Genomic DNA, 9,577 nt, shown 5'->3' on the forward strand with positions numbered 1-9,577 from the left:
CGTCTCAAAATTATAATAGAACAATGAATTTAGGTACAATTTTTACGCAATCAAAGACTTGGAGAAATTTTCAAATGTAAGTTAAATTAATAATGAGGGACTAAACTTTCAAAATATATCAAATAAATATGATTTTTCAAACAAACTAGAACTTTGTTAGCTTTTAAACGCTTCCTATGAAAGTGCAGATTTGAGCCAAAAATCCATAAAAAGTATTTTTTCTCTCTTAGTAAACGATCAAAACTTTTTGTTTTTGTATCATTTTGTACATTTATAAGACTACTTTATTATATGTGAATATAAGAAAAAGTTAAATATAGGAAGCATATGAAAATAACTAATACATCCTAAAAAATCAAGAAAAACAGAGAAAATTCGGATTAGCCAATATCCAGTTAAGTTAAATTATTTATGTAACTTTGGTAATATCATGTTATAGACCTGATATAGTAATATGATTTTATGCAAAAAGAACAAGCATTAAACTTTTGAAATAGAAGTTGGTATCACATGATTGGCAACAGTTATTTTTTATTCTTAATGTCAAGGAACAAGATAATGACCTTGACCTGACCTTGCCTTTAATATAAAATGGTCAAATTTAATTTCACTGATACTGTCACTTACTGATGTTGTCTTCTTGATTCTGTGAAAATTTCATTAATTTTTAAATATTAGAAATATGAGAAGAATCCTACCTTAAGTAAAAAGGCAAAGTCATATTTAATAAATGATATGAAAGTATCTTACGAAAATATGAAACTAAGTCAGACAATATAATGTCAAAACAAGTTGGCAAGACCATCTTGATTATAATGTTTGTTTGCCCTCTCCCAACTTAGGGTAAAATTATTAGGTTGAAAAATCTTTTTCCCAGAAAATTTCAAAATATTTGTTGACAGATAAGATACATGTAGATAAAAAGAAATAAAAACATCCCGTCTTGCAATGTAAAAAAGTTTTGAATTTTAGTCCATCTGTTGGGGGAAAGGCAACCAATTTTTTTAATGGCCTTATATGCTAAATATTGTGGAATTAATTCTTATTATCACAATGCTTATCAGCATATTCGGATGATCAGTTATACTTTTATGTTCTTTTAATGGGTATAATTATTTTTAACCATTTGACCTTGACCTTAGATATTGACTGACTTAAAAAAAAAACTTTAACCTTAACCACAACTTTTGAAGTTGGACTAGATTTTCATATATCACAGGTGTTTTCCTTGTGCCAAGACTTTTCTTGGGATACCTCATGGGAGTCGTGGCATAAGCTGCCATGTATGGGGGAATCAGTGTTGCACAATTAATCTTGTTCTCAGTTTTGTTAAAATGTATTCATATTCCAATCATACATGACATACTGTGTGAAGCCTGCCAGTATAAAACTTTAAAAATATGAGCCCATGTGGGCGTTTATAATAAATCAGTATACCACCTCTCCTGCAGAGTGGGGATATAAAAAGGGAAGAAACTGCTTCTTTTCATAATATTGCTTTTATATAAAAGAAATAAACATGACATTGGAATGTATGCTACACTTAAAATAGTGATATTTTTTGAAAATACAAGAATCAATTTATAATCAATTTAGAATACACATATTCTGTAAGGAAAACAGATGCTCTGCTTAAAAAAGAAATTCTGCTAAAATATGTTCCTTCATATTCTTTCATTTGAAGTCAGCTTGGTTTCCTTGAATTCACATTTCTTTATGTCCTTTTGTATTAGTTTGAAAAGTAGCTCAGCCTAGCAATTTGCTGTGGATTTTAGTAATGATCTTTAGAAAACCCTCTCTATATCCATCTTGCACCAGTGACAACTTTTACTGGATCTCCTTTTTCCTACTTCGTATTTTTCATGTAAAAACTACTTCAAGTCCACTGTGATTTTTTTTTTGGGGGGGGGGGGGGGTGGGGGGGTGGGGGGCTGTGTGTCCTCTGCTCTGGTCATTTCTATCTGTTCGCATGAAAATAAAAAAAAATACCATTAATTTTTGGTCAGTGTGGATAAAAATTCATTAAAAAATTATTTTAAAAACTTAAAACTGGAATCTTAAAATTTTTATATATATTAAACATATACATTTTCAACCTCTAAACATTATTATCTCCCTTTATGCCATGGCAATCATGTCTAAGTCACCATGAATTAATACACAATACATGTACCTGTCTGGTCTCCTTGAAAGAGGATCTGTAATCCTGAGAATCTTCATTAGGAAAATCTTGCAAGGGCTGCAATGATCAATTTAAATTATTTTTTAATTTGAATGTTTGGGTTAAAATCCTAAACATCATATATATATTACATGTACCTGATATTTAAATGTTATCCTAAAAATTTTCTGAATCATGAGGAATGATTGATAATGGATGGGATTCAATGTTGTCATCAAGCTTTTTTTTCAATTTACACATAGTTAAAGCTTTTCTGCAGTTTGGACAAATTGCTGGAGATCTAGAGTCGAAATGAATTTGACAGCAATTAATTTTTAAAGTGGTAAATGAAATGTTATCATATCATGATGATGAATAAATTGTAATAAAAACATACATGTTTTATGGATACTACATGTAATGTGGTATCATTTATTTTGTTCTTTAATGTGACTATTTTTAATTTGTACAATATGTCCTTGACATGTAAAGTACACAGCATCAGAATGATCTCATCCGTACGGATCACTAATGTAAAACTAAAACTGTTCATAAATGTGTGCAAGATTGATATGCCTGCAATATATAGCTGAAAAACGGTGATCAGTAAAAAAAAATTATGATGAGACAGAAAGCTGCATCTTAGAAAAGTCAATAAGTCTTCATGACAATTAACTAATTTATAAGAACTTTAAGTACAAATGGAGTTGTCACATTCTAACACCCTTGGATAGATTTCTTTACCTACTTTACAATACATTACTTTGCAGAGCAAATAACAATTGTATTAAGGTCTCAAAAATAATTTCACATCGTATGACAAAGTATATGTACTTAGATCTAGAACACTATTAGCAGCTGTAAAGCTGTGTGTCTGCATGTACTGTGTTAATTTTCATAATTTTACACTTACACTTTTTTTTTTATCAATTCTTTGAAATATTCTATGCTCCTGATATTGCTTAAAGTTTCAAGAAATCTAACCCACTATTCAGTTATCATTGTCAAAAGTCAAAGGTTTAATATTTCTGTGGCATGATTTCTACAAATGCTGTTTGTTAAAATAGAATGGATACAAACATATTATCACTTGGAAAAATAAATTTATACAAACAATTAATTTTCTTCAAATATACTAAATTTTATAGAAAATAAAATACTGGTACTCAAAACGGGCACATATACTTCACAATTATATAAGTATATGATTCAATGTCATGTTCATGTAATATTTGCAAATGTGCATCTAAGTTTTCATGGTTTTGTTCATTTTTAATGTATTATATTTCAATATACAGTCAGTTTTACCAGGTACATGTGACACCTGAATAGAATTATAAATAAATAAAAATACTTACACATTGCAATGGGGATCGGTCGGGGACTACCACACCACTACATGTATCTCTCGATCTCTATTTCAAAGACATCTTGAAGGGAACAGTGAAAATCCTCTCGGCCTTCGCCCCATACCACCCTGATTTACTCATATTTTCCTTTCTACGAGTAGCTATACGTGTAATACTCATCATGTCCAGATCAACCTTTTGGCTTTTCTTAAAGATTATCCCTACTTTGTTAACTGTTTTTCATCAAATTCTGAGTCTCTTGAGGTAGAATTTTCCTGAACAAGATGTTTCAAAACAAGAAGAAAAAATGTAGATTTTATTGTCTGCCATCTTGTTTACATTTTACACATTTTGTATTCTCCAACAAGGGAAATAACTCGGATAGAGAAATGCACATTTAGATCAACTTTATAGTGTAATAAAATGTTTATTTTTCATTTACCCATAAATTTTTGAAATGATATTTGCAAAATAACATTTCTTGAATCTAAATCTCCCTACTAGGATTTTCACATCATTTGTCAAAGTCTTTAAATATTAAGTCTAACAAGGGAGGTAAAGAGGACTAATTATTCACTTTTTTGGCATCAGAAAATTAGAAATTGTAAAAACTTTGTGACATACACTATTTTTTTACATAGTTTTGATTGTCATGAAGCATATAAAAAAAATATGCACGATAACGGCTTTGCCTAGTAATTTTTTTTTTGATATTATTGATAAATAGCAAAAGCCACGAAAATTTACACCTTCTAGCCCCGTTTCCATGGCAACCGGGTAAACTACCATGCTTTCTTTCATATAGTCAATCTTTTCATTCATTGAAGTTTCAGTAAGAAAAAAATTAGCTGAATCCAAGACATCGCGTGGCCAAGTCATTTTGATTTTTATAGAGAATTGATATTAAATAGCCCTGACAAAGCTTAACTCCCCTTCCCTTTCCTACCAACATTCATTCTCTATTCAACATTATATTTTAGACCCACACTCTGTTAAGTGTATAGAAATTATCCGAAATGTTCTTTTAACAGCAGTTTATTACCAAAATCATGTATATCACATTTACTTAAAATTATCGTCTCTGTAAACAGTAACCAAACACTACTGACTACTGGAATACGATTCAAAACATCCTTTGCACAAGTCAAATGATAAATGCAGTAATCAAAATCCATCTGTCTGAAAATTCGATCTCTTAACGTACTGTAAGTGTATTAAATTTACCATGCATGATATTTGTCGGAAATTGATTTTTGAACAAATTAGCGAAGATCTGATTTAGTGCATTTTTCAATGTTTATTTACGTCTTTGTATGTTTATATTAAAATGTTACGATGCTGTCTCTCCTCCTTAATATATTGTCCCTCTCATTGTATCGAACTCTTTCCTATTTTAATTCATATGTCATCTTTTGTTATATAGAGATTAATATGTGCTTCTGACCAGTTTGTATATAAAATGTATACAGTTATTTGAACCTTATGTAGCAATCTTGGTTTGGGTGAATAAAATGAACTTGAACTTGGAGACATTTAGCATTGTACTTGAATTAGCGTAAGTTTCAATCTGCCAAACGCGCTAAATAGAATACACAGCCAAATGTAATATGTTTACAGTATTGCTATGATATACATCCATCCACATAATTCTTAAAATATAATCACAATCTCTAACCGATTTCAAATTTTTCCCCATTTTTGCATTCCATCTTTAAGACAAGTGACTTTTGTTTGAATGTGATTTTTGTTCCACAAAAAAATATTAATTTAGAATCCAGAAATTTCGAATTTAATTACAGCGTTTAAGTTGAAAGATTCTTTATAATTTCAGATGTGGTTTAATTTATTATACGTATTACGTCTCAACAGCATACACGACGGACTGCTCTTGGGGGTATTGGACCTGGGGAAGATGTAGAAGAACAAGGTAATAATAATAGGTGAAAAAGTTTCATATAAGTTTGAACTCAGCAAATATTTCAAATTTTAATGGATTCTTCGGTATTTTTATATACACCTGAAACTAAAGTTCCAGAAATTGTATGGAAGTATAGGATATGTTGATGATTTACGCTACCGGTATACCATGACAAAAGATAAAATAATAAACCATAAACTAGAGCAAAGCTCGTTGCAACGAGTAGGTCCTCCGTCCTGTTTGACCGGCAGTAGCTTTCATTTTTAACAAAAATGAGAAATAACGCCCAAAAATGCTTTGAATCCTCTAAAGCTATGTTAATTAATGCAAAAATAAGCCATTTTTTGCTACTTCCGGTTTGACCGGAAGTGACGACGACGCACGGAAATTTAATTTTTAAGCTCCCAGAGATGTACGCCTCGTATGTTACTCAAAAACTTGTCAAAAACGGCAAAAACACGCTTTTTCCGACTACTTCCGGTTTGGCCGGTAGTGACGACGCTGGACGTATTTTGACGATTCAATTATATTAAGCTTGACATTTTCAACAACTTTGCTTCTTTGATGTATAACAAATTCTAAATGCTTCTCGAGATATCTGAAAAAAACTGTTGGCCCCTCTAGATCCCTTAATTTAGGGGTCAGCCCTTTTTCCGACATATCATTTGTTTGCACGTTGGAAACGGAAGACCTTAAATATCTTAGGACAAACATTCTCAAAATGCAACATAATGATATTCACTTCTCTAGAAAAGAAAAGAACAGCCTGTCGATAATAATAAACTCTAATCCTAAAGTTAATATCTAAAAGAAACTGCTTAAGGGTAATCCAAACAATTTTCGCACGGTATTTTTTCATGCAATAGAGGAGAATATCTTTGAATACTTCAATATTAACTTTTAACTTCAGCTGAAAAAATATCAAAATCTGTCCTAAGGTACATTGCAATGGGCTAAACTACTTGTAATATCTGTTTCTCCTCACAGACAGAAGGCTCTTCAAGGATGGAAATGTGCCAGTGGATGGACCTCAGGTGGTTGCTGTACTGGTAAAGTTGACATATCTTTTGTGTTTATTTTTCTTGTCGCGTGATCAATAGCTTTAATATGTGTTTTCTTATCCAAATTAGTTTTATTACAATCCGCAATTCGTATTTACTATTCATGATCTAAAAACAGAAAACTCAGCATTAACAATTTTGATACCTTACAAAATTCCATCCCACAATGACACTGCTGAGAAACATCTTAAACAACGTATGAAAATTCTGTTATAAACTTCGTCCCAGAACGAGCTCCCAGATATTATCTAGGTAACGGGTATGTATAGGGTTTAATCCCCGAGCAATAAACCAATCACTAAGTTCAAGAAGGATGAACAATTTCCAATGTGTTTTATATTAATTATGTCATTAGAAAAGCATAACTATAACAAATACCAGGAGAAGCGATTGAAACATAAAAAGGAGAGTGCGATTTTCAGTTAATACCAAAGCTAAGCTTTTATCGTCGGAGTGACAGAGTAGTTAGAGTGTTGGATAAAAAGTTGAGGAGCGGTTACTTCGAATCTCACCGTGGGACGTAGAGATAACGGGTCCTTCGATAAAATTGAATAAACCGAGGTCCCGTGTCGCAGTAAGGTCTGGCACAAAAAGATCCCTCAGTGCTTTATGGCCTTCAGTACCGATTATCGATGTAACTTTGCAGCTCTCCGACGTAAGAATTTAAGAGTCAAAATCACGTGTGTGTGTTTTTTTTTATTTTAAGATGTCTGTATCATACAGCGAAAGATTTATAAAAATTATGAGTTTATAGCAAAGATATGACAACGAAACTACACTGTAGATTATAAGTGCTGGAAAAACATATATTGTATCCACCGTTTCCTTTTTTTGTGTATGTCAATTAAGGTCACGCCACTTTTTTAAAGATCAAACTTGTGAATAGAATTTAACTGGAGCAGGCAGATGATAGAAAAATGTTTTAAGAACTTTTTAAAAAAAAGTTATGGAAAATTTGGTCTACCTACATTCATTATTTTGATTTTTTGGTACTTGAGACCATGAATATGGTAGCCGTGGCAACTTCTTCAACTTTATTGTGCACGCGTACAATAAAAATGAAGAAGTAAAGCAATATATTTTCGTTCTATGGCAAACTGAAATTATTTTGTTTAAAATCTAGGTTAATTCTAAATTTTTTAGATTCTGAAATCTACAATTTTCTGAAACTTGATACTTTCAGGATTTGAAAAAAAATTACACGGGTCATGCAAAAATTCTACGTTTGTCAAGTTTCCCGTCTGTGCGTCACGGTGTCTCTTTAAACAAAATAGATTATGACAAAATATTTTATCGTTTGAAAACAGACGCGAGAGTAAACAGTAGAAACAATTTGATCATATCTTTCTTTCATTGTGATATGCTACAGCAATATGTGACGGAAAGACTAATCCCACTGGGGCCTGTAATCAAACCCAGTGGATTTCCACAAAACATGGAATGAAATGGATAGCACCAAATGGTCGATGTGATTACCCAGATGATTGCACCCAATGCAACAAGTATTATTACAACAATGGACCAAGGTGTACAGGTAATGGAATTTTATTTTAAAAGAGTATTCTAGGAAATATGATTAGAACGAAGAGTTATAAAGCTGAAAAGTTAATTGAAACAATAAAAATTTAAAGCAGAGTAAAACTAAAATAAATGCAGCTCTTAAAACATCAGCAGAAATAGTATCCTGCGAAATGCTGTAGGGCTTATTGATATATGTATTATTATAAAGGGAGCTTAGTCAGCTCCCATTCCTGGAACCTGCCCTACACATCACTGTTCATTGTTATGAGTCTTGGAAATAAATGTTGCAAAAAAGGAAAAGAAGAAATGGTATCAGGTGTCATAGAGGGATAAGCTATCCCTGTTCACTGGCCAGGCTGAAAAATCGGTAACAAGTCGTTGTGAAATATTTACATATTTTTATTGTTTATCATGTTTATTGAAATAAATAAATAAAATCCTATAGATAAAGGTATCAATAAAATAATTAATGAGATGTACCCAGTACTTTTTAATTTTTTTGTAGTTTGATTTAAGTAAATATCCTAAAAAATGTATAACTTCTTTGATAAATTACTGTTAGACATTGCACTGTGCAGTATCATTTTAAATAGAATTTTATATACTTTTTTTTAAACCTCTTTTATAGCACATAGAATAATACACTGATAAGTTAAGTGTTTTAGAGATGAATTAAAATGAGAGTTTAAAAAAACATTTAATTAAATTTTCTATTTTACTGATAATTATCTCTCTCTTAAAATAATGCCCCCCCCCACCCCCGTTTTCCTTTCAAACGAAGAATGCGCCATGTTCCCTTTAAAAAAAAAGATTTTCTGCTCTAGCCATCTGCGAAAGTATTTTTAACCTAAACTTTCTACTCGATTTTGGACATTATTTTACCCCCGCTCCGAGTGACTGTCCATCTGTCCGTCTGTCTAGCTGTCTGACTGTCCGTAACAAATTTTCATCGCAGTTTTCTCAGCAACTCCTCTTCGCAGTTACATGTACTTGAAATTTAAGCACATTCTTTGCTGAGGCATGCCATATGTTTGAATTCACTTTTGTTCTAATCCGATTTCAAGTTTCTGTTATCTGTGCCTCTGTCCGTACCATACATAACATATTTTCGCCGCGGTTTTTTTCAGCAACTACTCATTGCAGATGCTGGAAATTTGAGCAGTCTTTGCTGAGGCATGCCATATAGTGGAATCCATTTTTGTTCAAATTCGATGTCAACTTTTTGTTTATCTGTTCATCTGTCCATGACTGTATTAACATGACTGTATTAAGATGATACGGTGTGGTCACGTCAGAGGGGGAGGGGTATTATTAATGAGTTTTGGCTCACAGACTTCTTGTTTTTCCTCTTGATCATTTTAAATATTGCTTTCTTTCAAAATAAGAAATAGGTCGCTCATATACTTTGCTCCCAATATTTTTTTTCTAAAAAAAAAATTCAAATTGTTTTAATATTTAGCCTGTCCATCCATTCCATTTTGTCTGGAGACTCACTGTGGTGAAACGGCTCAATCAAAAATATGTGCTAACTGTGAAGGAGTAGTAATGGATCAACCATATCATAGAG

The 9,577-nt window shown here is 31.8% G+C and overlaps 1 long non-coding RNA gene across 1 annotated transcript; it reads right to left on the reverse strand.

Annotated features, from left to right (window-relative positions):
• Positions 1-1,925: 1,925 nt before the first annotated feature.
• LOC134255324 (uncharacterized) lies at positions 1,926-3,801 on the reverse strand. Its single transcript, XR_009989516.1, has 3 exons — positions 3,520-3,801; positions 2,174-2,239; positions 1,926-1,961 (listed from the first exon to the last, which is right to left on the reverse strand). It is a non-coding gene; the product is annotated as an uncharacterized LOC134255324 (long non-coding RNA).
• Between the last annotated feature and the right edge of the window lie 5,776 nt (positions 3,802-9,577).

The sequence above is a fragment of the Saccostrea cucullata genome, unplaced genomic scaffold (genome assembly GCF_032062105.1).
Source record: "Saccostrea cucullata isolate Sc308-1 unplaced genomic scaffold, CSIRO_AGI_Scuc_v1 ctg978, whole genome shotgun sequence".
NCBI lineage: Eukaryota > Metazoa > Mollusca > Bivalvia > Ostreida > Ostreidae > Saccostrea > Saccostrea cuccullata.